Below are 20,419 nucleotides of genomic sequence, written 5' to 3' on the forward strand. Positions count from 1 at the left end.
CACTGGGTGTGGTGCATAAATAATGAATCTTGGAACACTGAAAAAATAAAATTAAATTTAAAAAAATAAAAGAAAAATTTAACCCACCCTGTGCCTCTCACCAACAGCGTCCCAACTGCCCCGGCCAGAGATAACTATTACCCTGATTTTTGTGTTAATCATTTGCTTTTCTTTATAGTTTTAACATATCTATCTCAAGCCACAGAACCCCATCCAAACTAACTTCTGTCACTTCTAAAATATCCTCGTTTACACAGATTACACCATTCAATGTGATATGGGACTATGCAAAAGTAAAAATGCTAGAAATGAGAATCATTGGGGTCCATTCTGAAAGCTAACCACATACTACAGTTTGTTTGTTTTTAGGAGGGAACAAAAAAGAAAAGGAATCTTCCACTTTAACTGAAAAAAATCCAGAAAATTATTTGGAAATCCTTGAGTTTCCTGTTAAAAATAAAGAAAATAAGAGCTGATATTTGAAGATACCACCTAGTAGTTATTAAAGTATTTTTATTATAAATATCATATCATGTTAAGACCTATTGCGCCTATGCTCAAAAATACACAAAACAAGATAAATACCATAACATATAGAAATGACTTCATACTGACAAATTATGACATATTTTTAGGCTTAAATTTTTGCTGCAAGCATGAGAATTAAGACTTTATAAGTTCCTACAAGGGAGAAGACATGAAAAAATAAAAAAGTTCAAGACTCAAAAGCATTATGGAGGGGCGCCTGGGTGGCTCAGTGGGTTAAGCCTCTGCCTTCAGCTCAGGTCATGATATCAGGGTCCTGGGATCGAGCCCCACATCAGGCTCTCTGCTCAGCAGGGAGCCTGCTTCCCCCTCTCTGTCCTCTCTGCCCACTTGTCATCTCTCCTTCTGCCAAATAAATAAATAATCTTAAAAAAGAAAAAAAAAGAAAATTCACTAAAAAAAAAAACATTATGGAAAGTATTAACTCTACTTCAACATGCCACGTGAAAAATTCCTTTAAGTTTTAGCTGCTTTGAGTCCTTTAAATACAATGATCCTACACAGTTGCTCAACAACTATTAGTACATTTAATTTTAACTATTGGGACTATAACCTGCATGGGTTAGACATTCACAAATATTCACTGACCCTCCCTGAAGGAGAATTATGCACCACTCTCCTACTGAATGGAGACATGACCATGTGAGTTACTTTGGCCAGTGAAATATAAGCTTCAAAACCTTTAAAAGTCAGAATACGGTTCCTGCTTCTGTGATTGTTGAAATATAGGTTGAGATGGGAGTCTCCACTGGTAAGGTCTGTTGGGTCTGAAATTATAATGAATAAAGTCTCTTATTCACCTGAAATGGATACACAGCTTAAGCAAGACAGCAACTTTGCTGCTTTAAGATGCAGAAATTTTGGGGATGTTGTTACAGTATAACTAGCTTTATCATGACTGATATCTTACACAAATTTCTTTTCCATTCTAGGACTGATATCAAAACCATGAATGTCACATTTAGACTGCTCTACTTGTGTTAAACGTTTGCATATGTCAAACACATCTCCACAAAGCTCACAGAATTTTCTTTCTGTGGCACAGCTTCCTTACCAATGTATCCTCCAATAAAGTTTCCCTTAGACCTTTGGGCACCTAAGAAAACTCTGGAGCATTCAGAGATGCTGGGCAGGCCACCACCAGATGCAAGCAGCCTCATCAGGTGCCCCGAAGGGGGCAGTACCTGCACATGCTGCGCTGTGGTTACCCGTCAGCTGTGAAGAGGGAAGTACGTGAGGCCCTGGAAATCTGTTTCATCAGACCAGCACAGGATGCACTTATGCCTGTCAGGGTAGGCAGGCCCAGGAAACTGTTGGGAAAGTTTGTGCTCTAGCTACCCCAAATGCAACACATGCAGAACAGGGAACAGCAGCTGCTGTCAGGAGTGGGAAAGTACAACATCTCCTAGTAAGCAAGGTTCCAAGCAAGGGCCTGAAAGCTCTCCATTCACAAGGCGCAGATACTTCCTCTCACTTGTCAGTGGTACGCCTTTTTAATGGCATAAAGTGTAGCTGCAAGGTGACTGCTCAAACAATGCATATGCTTTCTGAAAAAAAGAGCTCGGTTATTTTAAACACTTGAAGTTAGAAAGTCCAATTGAATCTGAACTCCTTTCATTTTATCACAAGAAATTCTTACTACAAAAAAATTTAAGAAATTCTTTACTACATTTTCTATGAGAAAAACTTTTGGATTCTTTAAAAATAATTTCAACTGTTATAAATGATTGAATACTTATTAAAAATGATTTATTTTTATTACCTACTCATCCAAATAAAATTTCAGTGGGAAAGTCTGGATCAGGAATTGTATGTTCTTATTTCAGGGACAAAACTGTTATTTATTTATTCTATTTAAGATTTTATTTATTTGACAGAGATCACAAGCAGGCAGAGAGGCAGACAGAGAGAGAGGAAGGGAAGCAGGCTCCCCGCTGAGCAGAGAGCCCAATGTGGGGCTCAATTCCAGGACCCTGGGATCATGACCCAAGCCAAAGGCAGAGGCTTTAACCCACTGAGCTACCAGGCACCCACAAATCTGTTATTTAAAAACTTCTGTTCATGGAAGCAAGCAACAATTTTCTCATGCGTAACCCTGAAAAGATTCTAAAGTTTTACACAAACTCAGCATTTAGTATCTTTCCTAATACTTTATATTTTGTTTTACTTATCCTAATCATATCCTATAAAGCAAACGTAACACGTTTTTTCCAGCCCGCTCCACATAGACACTGAGGATCCCTTCCCAGTTTGGGGGCAGTGAGATGCTCTGGTCTTTCATGGTTGTAATGCAGAAATCAAACGGCAGAAAAGCACTAGCCTATGATGCCAACCTGGAACAAGAATCCCTAGTCAAACCTGGTCAACCTGCTGCTTATTGAGAGCTCCCGAGCAACCCATCTGATCTCTCAGTTTCCTCATCTGTGAAATGGGGACAAGAATGCATATTTCACTGTGACACTGTAAAGATTAAATAATCTATGTGATGTGCTTAGAACAGTTGCCAGAACAGCAGAAGCACTCAAATGTAGATGGCTGCTGGTGTTCTTAAACAACAATTACTAACCAAAGCGTGACTTGAGGTCCTATGAGGCACAGGAGAACTGGCACAAGCTATTTAAAAATTTGGCTAAGCATGTCTGACTTGAGTGCAAAAAGTGATTGGAAACTTAAATCAACATCTAGCCATTCTCAAAGTTAAGATTTTAACCTATGAAATGAAGGGAAAAAGTGTTTAGGCCCTGAGAAGTAGGGATCAAGCAGTCAACCACTGAAAAGGGATTATACCTAACAAACCGCAGAGGGAAACACCAATCTACCTGAAACCCCAAAATCACAGAAGGGACTATGTTTTAAACAGTAGACACACAGCAGACAGACAATAAACAATTCCTGAATGAATGAAAAAAAGTAATAAAAGAATGATAAACTGAAAAGAAAGCATGAGAACAAAGAGTATTAAATGAGAAACAGTAAAAAACCATAAAACATTTTTCTGAGGAGGCAGCTACCTATGATACACCTCAGCAACCTGAGTGTCAAAATACTTTAACTCAAGAAATGGTAGACAGAAAGAAGGAAATGTTCACCTATAATGATCCCTTGTTTGGTCTGGGGCAGGGCTACATAACAGAACAGAATAGTGGCCACCCCTTGCACTACACATAACAACTGAGGGAGTAAGGAAATGGGACAACTGGAAGAGCTTCATCATCTATGATACATACTATACTTTAAAAGGCAAGGGGTAGGGGGGTGCGTGGGTGACTCAGTGGGTTAAGTGTACGACTCTTGGTTTTGGCTCAGGTAATGATCTCATGGGTCCTGGACTGGCTCCATGCTCAGCACTGGGTCTGCTTGAAAGATTGTCTCCTTCTGTCTTCCCCCCATTCACATGCACACATGTGGCCACATGCTCTCTCTAAATAAAAATCTTAAAAAAATATATGTAATAGCTAACACATCATCCACCTTAACAGCCAAGAAAGAAATTGATGCAGCAAGTAAAAGGCACACTAACCAGTACTTCAGAAGTGTGGCGAGGTGGGGGGGGGGGTAGTAAATTTTAACTGAAAGGAGGAAATAAAAATATTAAAAAATCCCAAATTTGTAAATATGTATATAGCTTTCATACATACCAAAAAGAAGGAAATGCACAGGACTGTGCATTATGCTTATTTCCTTTTCAGTAGTTTTCACTCTTTCCCCAAATATTCTATAATGACCATATTTCTTCTATAAGAAAAAAATCATTTTGGAAAGGGCAAATGGCTATCTATACCTAAATTCAAAATGATAAACATAATGTACTCAATGCAATATTGACTTCTCTGTCCTTGATGCTCTGGTCCTTCCTGTTAATGATGCACAAAAGACAGAGAACAATTATGAAAGACTGCTTGGTGCATGCCTTTAAGAGAACATTACCTTCATTAACAAACTGTTCAGAATTTGCAAAAAGATGGTTATCTTATACAATCCAGGGATTTATTTGAAACTTTTTTGGTAAATGCTGGAGAGAAATGGGATACAAAGGCAGACCATGAAAACACCAGGCTTTTTTATTTTTAAAGACACTATTTCAGGGAATGGCTAGGGTTAATATACCTTCAGAATACTACTCTTCTTCAGTCTTGTGTCCTAAACTTCTGCATCTCCACCTACCGTCATAGCTAAGAGATATTAGCATGAGTAGGTTTATATAGAGCACTTCTCATCCTCCTTACCATTTTCCTTTTCTTTCTGTCTCATGTGGTCTTTAAAATACAAATACTCAAATACTCAGATGTTTATATACCCTTACGTGATATAGACATAATTAAGATATACAAAAACTACATAGCAGACATCTTGTAAGCTACCAACATTGGTCAGTGTATGAATGTGGTGGCTAGTGCTATAAATTAAATAGGCCTTTACATATTACTAAGATTCTATACAAATCAGGTTTTTAGTCCAGAAATATAATGATTACTCTTTAAGCTTCCCTTCTTCCCTTTGAGTCCCCTTTTAAACATAAGTTAAAGGTAAAGAACAAAGCTGGAGATATCACGCTTCTAATTTCAAGCTATATTACAAAGCCATAGTAATCGAAACTGAATGGTACTGCTATAAAGATAGACACATAAACCAATAGAACAGAATAGAGCCCAGAAAACTGATCCCAAACAAGGTTATTTAATTTACAACAGAGGAAGAAAAAATACACAATGAGAAAAGGACACTCTCTTCAATAAATGGTGCTGGGAAAACCATTGTTTTATGCAAAACAATGAAACTGTACCACATTATATCATACACAAAAATTAACTCAAAATGGATTAAACACCTAAATGTGAGACCAGAAACCATAAAACTCCTATGGGAAAACAGGCTGGGACAACTGGGTGGCTCAATCATTTAAGTGACTGCCTTTGGCTCAGGTCATGCTCCCAGGGTCCTGGGACAGAGTCCCACATTGGGCTCCCTGCTCAGCAGGGAGCCCGCCACTCCTTTGCTTGTGTGCGTTCTCCCTCTTTCTCTCTGACAAATAAGTAAAATCTTTAAAAAAAAAAAAAGAAAGAAAGAAAAAAAGAAAAAGAAAAGGAAACACAGGCAGTAAGCTACTTGACGTCACTCTTGCTAATATTTTTGGATCTGATGCCAAAGGCAATGGCAACAAAAGCAAAAATAAACAAGACTACATCAAATTAAAACACTTTTGTATAGAAAAAAAAAACCATCATCAAGACAAAAAGACACCCTACTGAACAGAAGATATTTGCAAATCACGTATCTGATAAGGAGCTACTATCCAAAATATCTAAAGAACTCATACAACTCAGTGACCAAAAAATTCAATTAGAAATGGGCATAAGATCTGAATGATGCTTATCCAAAGACATACAGATGGCCAAAAGGCATATGAAAAAAATGCTCAACATCACTAATCATCAGGGAAAGTAAAGTCAAAACCATAATGAGATGTCATCACACACTTATCAGAATGCCCATTATCAAATAAGAGAAGAAATAACAAGTGTTGGAGTGGTTGTGGAGAAAAGGGAACCCTTTCATACTGTTGGCAGGCCACTATGAAAAAACAGTATGGAGAGTCCTCAAAAAATTAAAAACAGAACTACTATATGATCCAGCAATTCCACTAGTAGGTATTTACCCAAAGAAAACAAAAACACTAATTTGAAAAAATATAAGCACCCCTATCTTCACTGCAGTATTGTTTATAACAGCCAAAATAAGGAAACAATCTAAGTATCCACTGATGTCTGAATAGAGAAAGAAAATGCGGTATATATACATAATAGACTACTACTCAGCCACGTAAGGAAATCTTGCCATTTGTGACAAAAAGGAATGGACCTTGAGGGCATAATGCAAAATGAAATAATTCACAGAGAGAAAGATTCCACCATATATGTGAAATCTAAAAAGCAAAACAAAAGAACAAATAAAACTCACAGATACAGAGAACAGACTGGTGGTTATCAGAAGGGAAAGGGGTTGGGAGATAGGTGAAAAGGGTAAAGGGGGTCAATTGTATTGCAACAGATAGCAGATAACTAGACTTACTATGATGATCACTTTGTAGTATATGTAAATATAAAATTATTATGCTGTACACCTAAAACTAATGTTATATACCAATTTTACTTCATAACAAAATAAAAATAACTTAGAAGTACTTAGAGAAGGACAGAAGAAAATTCCCAAAGATAATTTTAAAACAACTGTTTTTAGGGGCACATGGTGGCTCAGTTGGTTAAGCGTCCAACTCTTGGTTTCAGCTAAGGTCATGATCTCAGGGTTGTGGAATGAAGCCCCATGTCAGGCTCCACATTCCGTGGGGAGTCTCCTGGAGATTCTCTCTCCCCCTTTCCTTCAACCCCCACTTGCGTTTTCTCTCTCCCTCTCTCACTCTTTCTAAAAAAAAAAAAAGTTTTAAATGTAAAGACAATTGTTTCAGGTCAAAATGCACAAGAATTAAAAAGAAGTTCACAAATATAAATATGCAGGCAGCTCATAACATTGAAGTACAATATTCTATAATTTATTAATGACTACCATAAGTAAAAACTATTAATTTCTCTATAATCAAATCTCTAAAATCTCTGAGATCACAGTAATATCAAATTATAGTGAATCTCCATTTTAATATATACTCAAAACTCAAAAAATCCAATTATTTGACTTATCAAATATTATAGCACATCTTAGGGCTTCCTACAGTAACTGTCCTTCCTTAGATGTTGTACTATAGCAAAATAAACTACGTAAAATTTCCTGACCATGCATTTAGTTTTACTTGTTCATATCTTTTCTTCTGTTGCCTCTGGCTAAAATGCCCTCCTTCTTTTCGACATAAAACTTCTATTCACTCTTCAAAATTCTGCTCAGGGGCTAGCATCTCTATGAAGCTTTCTCTGACCTGCCCCTCAACTTAATCATTCCCTTCTCTGTAATATGTCTGTACTTTTATATTTATTATTAAGTGGATTCCATTAAAATTATGTTTGTTCTTGTGCCTAGCCACCTACAATCAGGAATTCAACATTCTGAAAGTCAATCCCTAACAAAACCACAGGACTAAGCACCCAAAAGATAAATTTATTGAATTTTAAAAATATATTTGTATTCCTCAAGTACACAGCTATCTATGCATTGACATACATACTTTAATATGGAATGTACAGCAAAAGAAAATGTAAAGTACACTACAGATAATCCTCAATTCCCAAAATGTAAATGCAAATTAACAATGATTATTAGCAGTTCACATTTGTTTCATTAGAATTGCCATGCTACTAAGTGATCACCACAGATAATTTTGTTTAGGAAACATATTTGCTTAAGAAACATAACTGGTTTAAAGTGTTGATTTAAAAAAAATTAGGATACATCAGGTAAACTCTAAAAACAAATGGCCTAAATGGTGAAGGGCAGGATTTCTAAATGGCTGGTATTCTTGGACTCCCCCACCAAGATTCTGAGAACCACTGCCACTATGACCTCATCCCGCCAGACTATGACCTCTCTAGGGTCAAGAAAAATGGCAGCAGTAGCCATACCTCAGTCTAGAGCAACCAGATATATTCCTTTAGTAAAATGATAGTCATCTTCCATTAACCATCAACCAGTTTGGCCTAATCAAACAATAAATTAATATGATGTAGATAAAATTAGTGTGGCCTCCTAGAAATGTAACTTAGATTTAAAAAGACAGATTGAGCATAAAATGAAATGGCACTGAGTATCAGTTATTTAGTACCTGGTGAAACTTTAACAAATATATTATTTCATGTTTCGTGTTCCTCAAATAACACAATAAACAATATCTTTCACTTTGGCTTTTTAGAAAGTTCACAACCAACAACAGCCAAGTGCAGACCAAAACCACGCTCCCAACACACTTATGTCCTAAATTACATTTTTTTCTTCACAGTTAAGTACTGCTGCCCTAATCCTTCTGCACTTAATTTCTGGGGGCTGAAAAATCAAAAAGTACAAGCAGGTATTGAGTGAGGATCTAAAGGATTCTCCCACAGATAAAACACGTGTATTTTCATTTGCCCCAATGTTCTTTTGGTCAATTCCAGGTTTTTGCTCTTAGTCCACAGGGTGAAGCTACTAGATTGGTATTTTACAGATAAGTCTGTTGTAACCCTTTATGACAATTAAGAATATCTCCCATTAATGAGGATTTGACTAACACCAAGTATGGTCACAAACCTGTCGAGAAACAAAATCTAAACTTCCATAGACTGAGCATTTTTAATTTTTCAATTTCCCATGAAGTTTCTCTAATATTCTCATGGCTCCAGGTCAAATGAATTAAGCTGATGATTCAGGCTACAATCACAAACACAGTTACTACATAAAGAAATAAATAATACTGAACGATGTAGAAAAAAATTCATGGGCTTTTCCGTTTAAAAAAAAAGAAAAAAGTGAGCTTTCATTAGTGCCTCTGGTGAAAGCCGTAGCACCCACTCAACCGTAAAATCTAAGGTAAGAATGAAAAATCTAAAAGAAGCTGGAGAGAAAAGACAATGTAATAAGCCATTTTTGTCATTACTGTTCCGTATCTACTAAGCCCCCTACATGCTAGAGATCTGACAAAAATTCTCAAAGACTGCTGTTCCCAAGAATAACGGCCAGTAACAACATTTAAAACCCCTCTCATTTACTTTTCAACAGCTAGCGGGGAGGAGGAGGAGCACTTTATTCAAAAAGTAATCCACCATACCTCATTCATGAATGAAAGCCAATTTTCACCCATAGGCTGTCAACCGATGCTCCAAAACTTACTCGCACAAAGTATACGGAGAAAGAAATAGGGCTGGGCGAACCCTAACTCGGGCAGAGAAGCAGCTTCCAAACCTGAAAGGGAGAAAACAGCGAGTCAGGTCGTGGCTCCAGAAATTTCTGAGCGCCCGGCTCCGGCTCCGGGCGAAGGAGCGCGCTGCCCGCGGCGGGGAGGGGGCGACGGCACCTGTCACTCGGCGGCCCCGCCACCACCGTAGCCCCCCCACGGGCCCGGGCCCCGCGGAGTCTCGGGAGGCTCAGCCACGGCCCGGGCGCCGGGGCCTGGGGAGGCGCGGGTCCCTCTCCTCCGCCCCGAGCCCTGCGCCGAGCGGCGGGGCCGCGGCCCTTCCCGAGGAGCGGCCCTCCCGCGCCCTCTGCCCAGCGGCTCCGGCCAGCGGGGCCCGTCGCCTCAGGCCGAGTCCTCAACCGCCGAGCCCGAGGCGCACGGAGCGGCGCGGCCGAGGTGCAGCCTCCGCCTCAGGGGCGCCGGAGCGGGCCCCCCGCGAGGCGGGCCCGCCCTCCGCGTACTCACCGGGCCTCCCCGGCCGCCGGCTCGGCCCTCCTCTCCCTCCTCCCCCCGCCGCCGCCGCTCCCGCGGCTCCCGGGGCGGCCGCACTGGGCGTTGGGACTAGGCTGGGTCAAGGGGCGGGGGCGGGCTCGCGCCGGGCAGGGGTCGCGCGGCGGCCCCGCGAGCGGGCGCCGGGCACTAACGGGCCCCGCGAGCGGGCGCCGGGCTGGGAGGGCTGGAAGGGCTGGGCGGCCCGCGGCGGGGAGCGCGGCTGCAGGCTGCGGTGAGGGGCGGGGAGAGCGCGGCTGCGAGGCGAGGGCGGGAGGGAAGTCCCGGCGGAGGGGGCGGCGTGAGAGCCGCGGGGCGGAGCGGGGGCGGGGCCAGGCGTGCCCGCCGCCGCGCGCGGAGGTTTGTTTATTTTCTCGGTTGGTTGCGGCGCTGGCGCGTGGGTAGAGGTTTGCCGATGACGTGAGCACCCCGAGTTGGGGGAGAGGACCAGAACCACCTGCTGAAGAAGGGGAGCTACGGGGGCCGGGCAGGGTCCAAACGGCTCGCGTAGGCGGCGGCGCTGCGGTCCTTCGGGTTACCGGGAAGAGAAGGGCTTTCCCTGGGCGTGTGGAAGGAGGGAGGCCTCCCGAGAGAATAGGGCGCCCGGCCATCCCCCGCTCAGTTCGGCGGTCTCACCTGGTCGCCGAGAGCAGTCTGGGGACTGTGGAGTGGAAGAGGGCCGTGGGGTCTGGTGGCCTGGGTTCGACCTCCAGTTAGTGAAGTAGGGTTAGTCCTGAAAGTCAAGACTGCATCAGCTCTTCGTAAGATAAATAATCAGCGTTGCTCCGTTCTCCGTAGAGTTACACGGTCCATCACGGTTATCTCCCTAGGTGCTCCGTCAGGGAGTAGGATTCTCATTTCACGAGCCAAGTAACTCACCCAAAGCCTCACCGCTAATAAATGTCAGAACCAGAACCCAGCTGTACTCACTTCACATTCTGTACTGCTTACCACTGATCACAGCATCTCCCTAAAACACTTCGATTTAACTTATAGACATAAGCTCCCATAGGTAACGCCGGCAGGGGTACGGACGGTAAAGATGTTAACCTTGTCTTCGGAGAGTAAGGAATAAAGATAAAACCGTTCTAATAAAAGACAAACCGTGCTCGGTGCCGTTTGAAAAACACAAAGTACTGAAGATCAAAAAACTGCTCATATCTGTCTGGGGGATCTGGAAAGAAAGGCGGCACGGAGGAGGAGACATTTGAAATGGACCCTGAAGGAGATGGGGACGTTTTTATAGCAAGAAGGGGTAGCATGAGAACATTTATGAAGATCAATCAATGAAAGTCATGGTCAGGAAAAAGTAAATGGTTAAATTCCAGGGCATGTCGAGAAGTAGCAGAGACAAAAGGGAATGGGTTCCTATGCCAAGAGGGAGAATTTTTATTTAACACAGTACTTTGAGTTTTCCTGGTTTAAAAGTTTTGGGCCTCTCTGTGAATGGATACGGAAATCAGAAGACCTGCAATAGGCCAGATGAGAGGTATTGATGAGTCTAAGCTAAAGGTAGGGCAGGAAGATGATGTGGAAGCGAAATATACAAAATTTGGCAATCGATTGGTTTTACAAGAAGAAGGGATAACATGAGAATATATATGAAGGTGGAAGCAAAGAACTGAAGATAGTGGAGGTTCTGAGTGTGTAGGTAATTATAGAAGAGACAGAAGTAGGAACTGCTTTTGGGGAGTTCAGTTTAGATTTGGACACTAAGAATTTGAAAGATCATTGAGACATCCAGCTAGAGGTGGATATTAAGAAGTTAGAAATAAAAACTTTGAAATATAGGAAAGATGGTTGAGCTGGAAAATAGATTAGTAAGTTAACAGCCTAATGGTGATATTACTGTGAGAGAAAAGAAGAAAACAAAGGTCAGAACCTTGGAGAACATCTTCTTTAGAACTTTGCTACTTAGAAGTGTGGCCAATGACCCAGCAGCCTTGCCAGGGGGTTAGAATGGTAGAATTTCAGGCCCCTCAACCCTGAAACATGTTAAATCAGCACCTTCAATTTAACAAGAACTCTAAGTGATTTGTATTACATCATAGTTTGAGAAACTCTGACCTAGATAAGAGAAGCCAACAAATAAAGAAGGGATCTAATCTAGATGAGGGAAACCAGGAAAGAAAGAGGGAAGAGGAAGTAAGAGGAGAACCAGGGTAATGCAAAATCACCAAAGCAAGGTAAATTGGAGTTTCACAAAAGCAGGAGCAGGAAAGAGTGTTTATCGTCACTATCTAATATCACAAAGGTTGAGGAGCTCAAAGAAAAAGAGTGTGTTTGAATTTTGTAATAGGGTGGTATGATCACACGACTATGTTTTAATTGAAAACTTGGCAACTACTCCTTTGTGATGGGGACAACCTAGAAATATAATCCCCCCTACTCCCCCACCCCCATGTATATGGGACATATGGAAGTAGGCTTGTGGATTTGATAGAAATTCTTTTCTAGTTGCTTCTATTTTCTCAGTGAACTAAGAAGCAAGATCATTTTGGCAGACTGCTAGTTGTCCATCACAATCTCTTCTTCCCTTCCTCTTGGGCACACGGACTATTTTTCTCAGCTTTTCTTCCAGTTAGTATGGTCAAGTATTAAGTTACTGCTAGTGGAATGTGAGCACAAATGATGTCTGCCACGGCCAGGCCAGTGTGTCTCCATGCACTTTTCCTTCTTGCCAGGTGGATTATCAAGATGACTACAAGGCCCTGGTGTTGATAGAGCCACAAAAAAGAAGGTGTCCAGATGGAGAGTTGCCCGCTGATCTGGAACCCCCACCGTCAATTATTATGTGAGCAAGATCCTAAATTTCTCTGTTAGGTTGGAGCTTTAATGTTTTGGGGTCTACATTAGCCTTACTCTATTTAATGTAATCAGTGACTGATGGGGGGCTTGGGAGAGGGAGAAGGGAGGAGAGGTGAAAAAACATTCTGACTGTGGGAGAGAGACTGACTAGGGAAGCATAGCAGGGTTTCCAGGCACTAGGAAGGGCCTGCCTAAGGGAGCGGTCATGAACTTACAGTCAGACCAGTCAATATGTTTGTGCATTTTCCCCTAGCCATATTCCGTTGTTTATGTGCAAACACTGAGTAGGTGGTTTGGGATTAACCAGGACTGAGTAGAATGGGGAGCAAGGGGCAAAGTGGCTGAGGGTAGAAACAAAGGAGGCACCATAATTTCAGAGGAGGTAAGAGGTAAGGCTGTGAGAGGGGTGGGGAATAGTGCAAAGATGGTAGGGCAAATAGATTGGTGATTCTGAGCAGGTTGAAGAAGAGTTGGAGTTTTGTTACTATAAAGAGTTACTTGGAAAGATAAGAGGTGGGTTGGAGAGTAGGAGGCTTGAAAGCAAAATGAAAAGTGGGACTATAGTTGGTAGTCATGTCAAAGTGTAGGGAATGATCACGAGAGTGGAGTGTTGAGATAGCTGCGGGTATAAGATCATTTGAAGAGGACTGGTCAGGGAATTGAGAGTGTTTGAAAGATATGATATATATGTCTCCGTCTCACAGAGAATTACCAAAGGACTGTTAATAATGTTGGAGTGGCAAGTAGCCTTGGAGACCGTGGTAATGAGCCTGGTACTAAAGTCTTCAAAGACTGAGGGGTTGAATTCTCTGAATTAGTGTTTCAAGGCCATCAGTGCCTCTCTGTGTTAAACTCTTACTGAGATCATGTTTCATTTAAACAGGCGCTTTTAAGTATTGTGTTACTAATGTGGGATTTGTAATTGCTTCTCTTTGACCTCTCCGATTACAGATGGTAACTGCTTTCTTTAAGAGGAAATGCCCATCTGTCTGTATTATAAAACAAACACATGCCAGGCTTCCCAGTTTAAATGACTGTGCTTTAAAATTTATCATAAACTACTCTGTTCTACCTCCAACATGTATCCTCAAGGAGATTCATCCAATGTGATGCTCGCTATGCTATGTCAAATAATGGGCTGTAATGTTCAAAATCTGTGTGAAAAACCTTAAGTATAACTTAAGTCAACCATAAATAGGGATTGACTAGAGACCTGACAAATTGAAAATGAAAAGATTGCTTATAATTTAGAAAATCATCTACCACGCTGTATACATAGGGACTCTGGAGTCAGATTGCTGGGGGTTGAACATAACACCCGTCTAAGGGGCTATTGTGAGGATGAGATATGTAATATATACAATAAAGATAAGCATTTAAAAGACTGCTTAGCACATATAAGCCCATGATAAAAGTTATAGTTATTCTATTACTGTACCATAATTCTTATAGAATTGCCTATAACAATATTTTAGCCTTTTCTACTTAGAAAATATGTTCATTACATCTATCCATGTTAAGACCTATTAATAGGGAGATTTCTGGTTAAATGTGGTGCATCAAACACACCTTTTTCTCCACTTACTCCAAATACCCATTAAAAGGACAGCTGGCTCAGTCAGTACAACGTGCAACTCTGGATTTCAGGGTTGTAAGTTGGAGCCCCACATTGGATATAGAGATTACTTAAAAATAAAATCTTGGGGCACCTGGGTGGCTCAGTGGGTTAAGCCGCTGCCTTCGGCTCAGGTCATGATCTCAGGGTCCTGGGATCGAGTCCCGCATTGGGCTCTCTGCTCAGCAGGGAGTCTGCTTCCTCCTCTCTCTCTCTCTCTGCCTGCCTCTCTGCCTACTTGTGATCTCTGTCTGTCAAATAAATAAATAAAATCTTAAAAATAAATAAATAAATAAAATTTTTAAAAATAAAAAAATAAAGTGAGAGGGGCACCTGGGTGGTTCAGTCGGTTGAGCATCTAACTCAGTTTTGTCTCAGATCTTGATCTTATGTTTATGAGTTTGGGCCCCTATTGAGCTTCATGGCCAGCACACCCAGCGTGGAGCCCATTTAAGAAAACAGTAATAATTGGGGCACCTGGGTGGCTCAGTCGTTAGACATCTGCCTTTGGCTTGGGTCATGATCCTGGGGTCCTGGGATCAAGCCCCACTTCGGGCTCCCTGCTCAGAGTTCCCTCTGAAGCCTGCTTCTCCCTCTCCCACTCCTCCTGCTTGTAGTCCCTCTCTTGCTGTCTCTCTCCATGTCAAATAAATAAATAAAATTTTTAAAATAATAAAATAAAATGAAATGATAGTGAAGCAATAAAAAAGGTATAAAACCATAACGTGAAGCAAAGAGGAAAATATCCCTGCTAAAGAAGGATGTCAGCAAACCTTAGGAACATGGAAAGCAGATGAATGAGTGACAAGTGACTTACCAAAACCCAGAAAGTTATGCCTTTGGGAGGGGTAGAGCCAGCCAGAGTGGATCCATTCACAACACAGACTCTATATGGGAAGGCTCTGAAACTAGAGCTGCTATAACTCTGAAAGCAGAGGTGAAATAGGACTAGAAACTGGAATTCATTATGGAAGTTGTATAAAGAATAGTGGGATACTTCCTTCCCCTGAATCCCTACCCCTTCCATGCTGCCCTACCTCAGTAGAAGATGGGATGTTTCTTTCGGAAGAGGTTGAGTCAGAGCTCCCCTGGACACCAGGCAGGGCTGAGGATAGGGGTGACTCATTCCACAGAAAAGCAGAATTAAATGAAGTTTTGCATGTTGAATCACAAGACATATCCTTCCTGATTTATTCCCCAATTCAGGTTCTAGCTATTTGAAGAAACCTCACAGGAAAGTGCCTCAAATGAACTAAGAAAAGAAAGAGAGAGGAGAGAGAGGGAGGTGGGAGGGAGGAGGAAGGAGGGAGGGAAAAAAGAAGAAATAGAGGAAATAGAGCTAATGCAGGGAACAGAAAAGGATGTCAAAATGAAAAAAAAAATCTCAAAAGTTCTAACTCGGGGCACCTGAGTGGCTCAGTGGTTTAAGCCTCTGCCTTCGGCTCAGGTCATGATCTCAGGGTCTTGGAAATGAGCTCTGCCTCGGGCTCTGCTCAGCGGGGAACCTATTTCCCCCTTTCTCTGCCTGCCTCTTTGCGTACTTCTGAGCTCTCTGTCAAATAAATAAATAAAATCTTTAGAAAAAATGTTCTAACTCAGAAATTCTAACTCACATATGCTCAGGTGGCTACTGAAGGGAGGAACCTCACCAAAGTCAGGGTATAAACCAAGACACAGAAACACAGAGGACCTGATAAAACAAGAGCTCTGACAAAAGGAGAAAACAGAGAATTCCTAAGATGAAGGTGAAGAGAAGGTCCAGGTCGACACCTGTGTGGCAGCCTGGGGAGCAACCAGTCCATTTCAACACGGGAGGATGGAGGGCTCTAGAGGGGATGTCACCAAAAAGCACAAAAACAAAAACACAGAACCTATCCATTACCTAATGTGTTCAAGCCTTATGAACAAAATCTCAAAGTTCAGATGGAACATAGAGAGATGAAATGGTGACAAGGATGGAGAACCGTAAGCAACCCCAGGAAGAGGGGAATATAAACTCCAGGGGAAACCAAAGATTTGTGGTGGACTGTGTAGTGGTTTAAGAATTTTTGATGTTGGGGTGCCTGGGTGGCTCAGTGGGTTAAGCCTCTGCCTTCGGCTCAGGTCATGATCCCAGGGTCCTGGGATTGAGCCCCACATTGGGCTCTCTGCTTGGCGGGGACCCTGCTTCCCTCTCTCTGTCTCTGCCTCTGCCTACTTGTGATCTCTGTCTGTCGAATAAATAAATAAAATCTTTTAAAAAAAATATTCAACATTACCTCCCTGGAGGAGAATTATACTTCCCTGCCCCACCATGAATTGCAGTGACCACTGAAGTAGGGGTACAAGTGAATATGTCACTGCCAGCCCGAAGCTTCAGGAGCCATGTCTCTGCCTCTGCCACAAGACAGGCACTGTTCAGAGGCTGCCTCTGGCCATCTAAGTCCTGAGTGAAGACGCATGGCCCCAAACTCCAACTGACCTGCCATTGGCTGGGCAGCATCAGTGAGAAGCCAACCTTTATTGTTGTAGGCCACTGAGGGTTTGGTGGTAGTTTGTTAACGCAGCATAATTAACCACTCCCGACACCACACGGAGCAATGTGGCAACATATAATAGGCATTACAATATATACGATAAACACCCAACAATATGATAGAAACGTATTAGGCAATTAGTAAATGGCACAAGGTGTCTAAAACTGAAAAACTAAGATGTGGCCGTAGAAATAAGATCTTTAGAAATGTGGAATAAAGTAGCAAGACAACTTTTTTGCGGGGGAAGCAGGCATCAGAGTGACAGTTGGAGCAGGGACTTCTGTTTGTAGTCATTTGACTTTTGAACCGTATGCATTGTCACTTGGGGAAAAAATTAAAAATACATTTATTTTTTAAACTTGGTGGTAAGTGAAAGGAGAGGAAGGTTGTATTATTGTCTTTGACTCAGCCAGTTTAATAAACTGATCATTAATCATCCCAACAGTAATAATAGGATTATAATCAGAACCTAATTCTTGATAGTACTTTAAAAATAACTTTTTTTCCCATGAATACTGAATAAATTGAATCACCAAAAGCTAAACTTTTTCATTCTACCGTCACACTGTCCTCTGCAAATAGAAATGTTCATGTTGCTTTCCTAGTATTTTGACTCAGCTACCTCCTTCCCTTGCCCTTACAGTGGTGTTATTTACAGTATACTATCTATATGAAGTCTAATGTCACTAACTTGAATTTGAAAAATTACCTTCATGTATATGGAATTATCTTGTGAAAAACTATTTTTATACTTTAAAAAATGATTATTTTTTCAAAGATTTTATTTATTTGACACAGAGAGAGAGACATCCAGAGAGGGAACACAAGCAGAGGGAGTGAGAAAAGTAGAAGCAGGCCTCCCACCGAGCAGGGAGCCCAGTACGGGGTTGGATCCCAGGATTAGGACCCAAGCTGGAGCAGATGCTTAATGACTGAGCCACCCAGGTGCCCCTAAAAAATGATTATTTTAAAAAATATCCTCTTACACGAGACCAGAAAGTTTTTTTCCTCAGATGGCTTGCAGTGATTAAAATTGATGTTATGGTGCTTCGTTTGTATGGTATTTTGTACGCCATTTTGTCTATGCCTAAAGGATCTGGAGCAGCAAAAGTAGACTAGTCCAACTGCCATATAATTTGGACAGAATAAATGTAGCAGGCTTTCCATAGCCTTTGGACACTTTAGTGTAGCCCCTTTCTGAAATGAGCTCTCTTCCTTCTTTTTCTTTCTTTTTTTTTTTTTTTTAAAGATTTTATTTATTTATTTGACAGAGAGAGATAGCAAGAGAGAGAAGCACAAGCAGGAAAAGCAGGCTTTCTGCCGAGCAAGGAGCCTGATGTAGAGTGGATCCCAGAACCTTGGAATCATGCATGACCGGAGCTGAAGGCAGACACTTAACGACTGAGCCGCCCAGGTGCCCCATAAACTCTCTTCCTATCCTCATTCCTAGCCATCCCCTATAGCCAGCACTAATTCAGTCACCCAATAGATACTTATTTGGGGTCTCCAGTGTACTGCTATGCAGTTCCCAGAGTATATGATGTTGTCTCTCACTTCTTTTATTTTTTTTTTAAGATTTATTTATTTATTTGACAGACAGAGATCACAAGTCGGCAGAGAGGCAGGCAGAGAGAGGGGTGGGGGAAGCAGACATCCCGCTGAGCAGAGAGCCTGATGCGGGACTCAATCTTAGGACCCTGGGATCATGACCCGAGCTGAAGGCAGAGGCCACTGAGCCACCCAGGTGCCCCAGATCCCATTTCTTAATCTTTGCAGAGGAGTTTCCTGATCTAAAATGTTATTTCCCCCCATTCCTATACCTTCAAAAAGCCAATCTGTCCATTAAGACACAAGGGGCACCTTCCTGGGGAAGCCTTCCCTTAATCCTAAAAGTTAAAAGCCCTTCCTCCCTACTCCCATAGCACCCTCTGTATTTTTCCTAGAGCCATTATATTCTCCTTTATATCTTGAGCCCCATTAAAGCAAGAACCTCGCTGGTTTTACTCACTGGTATGTCACTGCTGTGCCAGGCTCACTGTATATATTAGAATGGGCAAAATGTTATTGTCTGTTTGTCCTCAACAGACCATATACTCCTGGATGGATGGGTCTGTGATTTATTCACCTTTGTTTCTTTTAGCCTTTAGCACTTGGCACAAGACCTAGCACCCAGAAATTTGTTAAAAATTTGTTAAATAAATTAGCTCTCTCTGCATTATCGTTAATCTTTAAAATATATGCATTGAGGGAGGTAGCTCAATTGTTAAGTGTCTGCCTCCAGCTCAGGTCATGAACTCAGGATCCTGGGATTGAGCTCCTCAGCCTGCTCCCTGCTCAGCAGGGGTCCTATTTCTCCCTCTCTCTGCCCCTACCCATGCTTGTGTGCGCTCTCTGTCTCAAAAAATAAAATACTTAAAAATATATGTATGCATTGAGGAATATATAGAAAGTAAAAAGTATCCTCATGATCAGAGTGATCAGGTGATGAGGATTATGCCATTTATATTTTACTTAAATAGGAAAAGTACAGTACATGTGAAAGACCCAAGACTGAAACCCCAAATGCCAAATGACCCAGCTGTGCTGTATGATCTTACCACCTGTACTCTAGATAAGAAATAATTCTTAAAGGGGGATAATCTTAAAATAACCAGCCAAAAGTGTATCAACAACAGCAACAATGAGTTGGAATTTCTACTCATTTAGTCAGTTTGTATGAGTAAACATTGTCTGCATTTCTTGGTTCGCGGTATGGCATATTTCTAACCCAATTTACTATCAATCAAAGCCAAATTATTATCAATATACAAAAATCAGTTGTATTTCTATCCACTGGCAACGAACAATCCAAAAATGAAATTAAGAGAACGAGTCCGGAATAAACAATGAATCTTGGAACACTGAAAAAATTAAATTTAAAAAAAGAAAATAAGTCCACATATGATAGCATCAAAAGGAATAAAATATTAAGAATCAAATTTAACCAAAGAAACATAGGACTTATGCACTGAAAACTATGAAACATAGTTGAAAGAAATTAAATAAGAACTAAAGAAATGGAAAGTCAGCCGATGTTCATGGATTGGAAGACAATATTGTTAAGACAGTGAGTCACAACTTAGTTTTTACAGCTTTATGGTATGCCTGACTCAGGACCATTTCCATCTAAAAAAGCCTCCTTGATTCCCTACTCCTTTAATCTGCTTTATTTTCCCCATAATGCTTACCATTGAAATGTAATTCCTTAGGTGACAGGGCTTTTCTTTGTTTTTTTTAAAGACTTTATATACTTATTTGAGACCGAGATAGAGAGCACAGGCAGAGGGAGAGGGAGAAGCAGACTCCCTGCTGAGCTGGGAGCCTGACGAGTTGGGGCTTAGAGAAGGACCTGGAGATCATGATCTGAGCCAAAGGCAGATGCTTAATCGACTGAGCCACCCAGACATCCCGGTGACAGGGCATTTAGTTCTCAGCTCCATCCTCAGTAATAAACGGTTAATAGACAACATAAAGCATAAAGAAAGCTTTATTTATAAAATAAATATCGAAATTTTCAATCCATTGTGTATAGATGCC

At 41.4% G+C, this 20,419-nt stretch overlaps 1 protein-coding gene and 1 long non-coding RNA gene across 5 annotated transcripts in view; one reads left to right on the top strand and one right to left on the bottom strand.

The window, feature by feature from the left end:
- Window positions 1-10,223, bottom strand: part of GKAP1 (G kinase anchoring protein 1) — a 79,672-nt gene extending 69,449 nt beyond the window's left edge. Inside the window, exons 1-2 of one of the 3 annotated variants that reach the window (XM_082695259.1) lie at window positions 9,881-10,223; window positions 9,290-9,423 (exon numbers count right to left, since the gene is read on the bottom strand). The gene's annotated coding sequence lies outside the window, so the exon portion shown is untranslated. Of the gene's footprint in view, window positions 1-9,289; window positions 9,424-9,535; window positions 9,683-9,880 lie in introns of those variants that run through there. The other 2 variants (XM_082695261.1, XM_082695260.1) reach the window with 2 other exon arrangements.
- A 1,151-nt stretch (window positions 10,224-11,374) lies between these two features.
- LOC309846394 overlaps window positions 11,375-20,419 on the top strand; it is a 50,090-nt gene continuing 41,045 nt past the window's right edge. For both annotated transcript variants that reach the window (XR_014301905.1, XR_014301906.1), the window contains exons 1-2: window positions 11,375-12,090; window positions 12,589-12,698. This is a non-coding gene — a long non-coding RNA (uncharacterized lncRNA). The remainder of the gene's footprint in view (window positions 12,091-12,588; window positions 12,699-20,419) is intronic.

This window comes from Mustela nivalis (genome assembly GCF_964662115.1).
Source record: "Mustela nivalis genome assembly, chromosome: 13".
NCBI lineage: Eukaryota > Metazoa > Chordata > Mammalia > Carnivora > Mustelidae > Mustela > Mustela nivalis.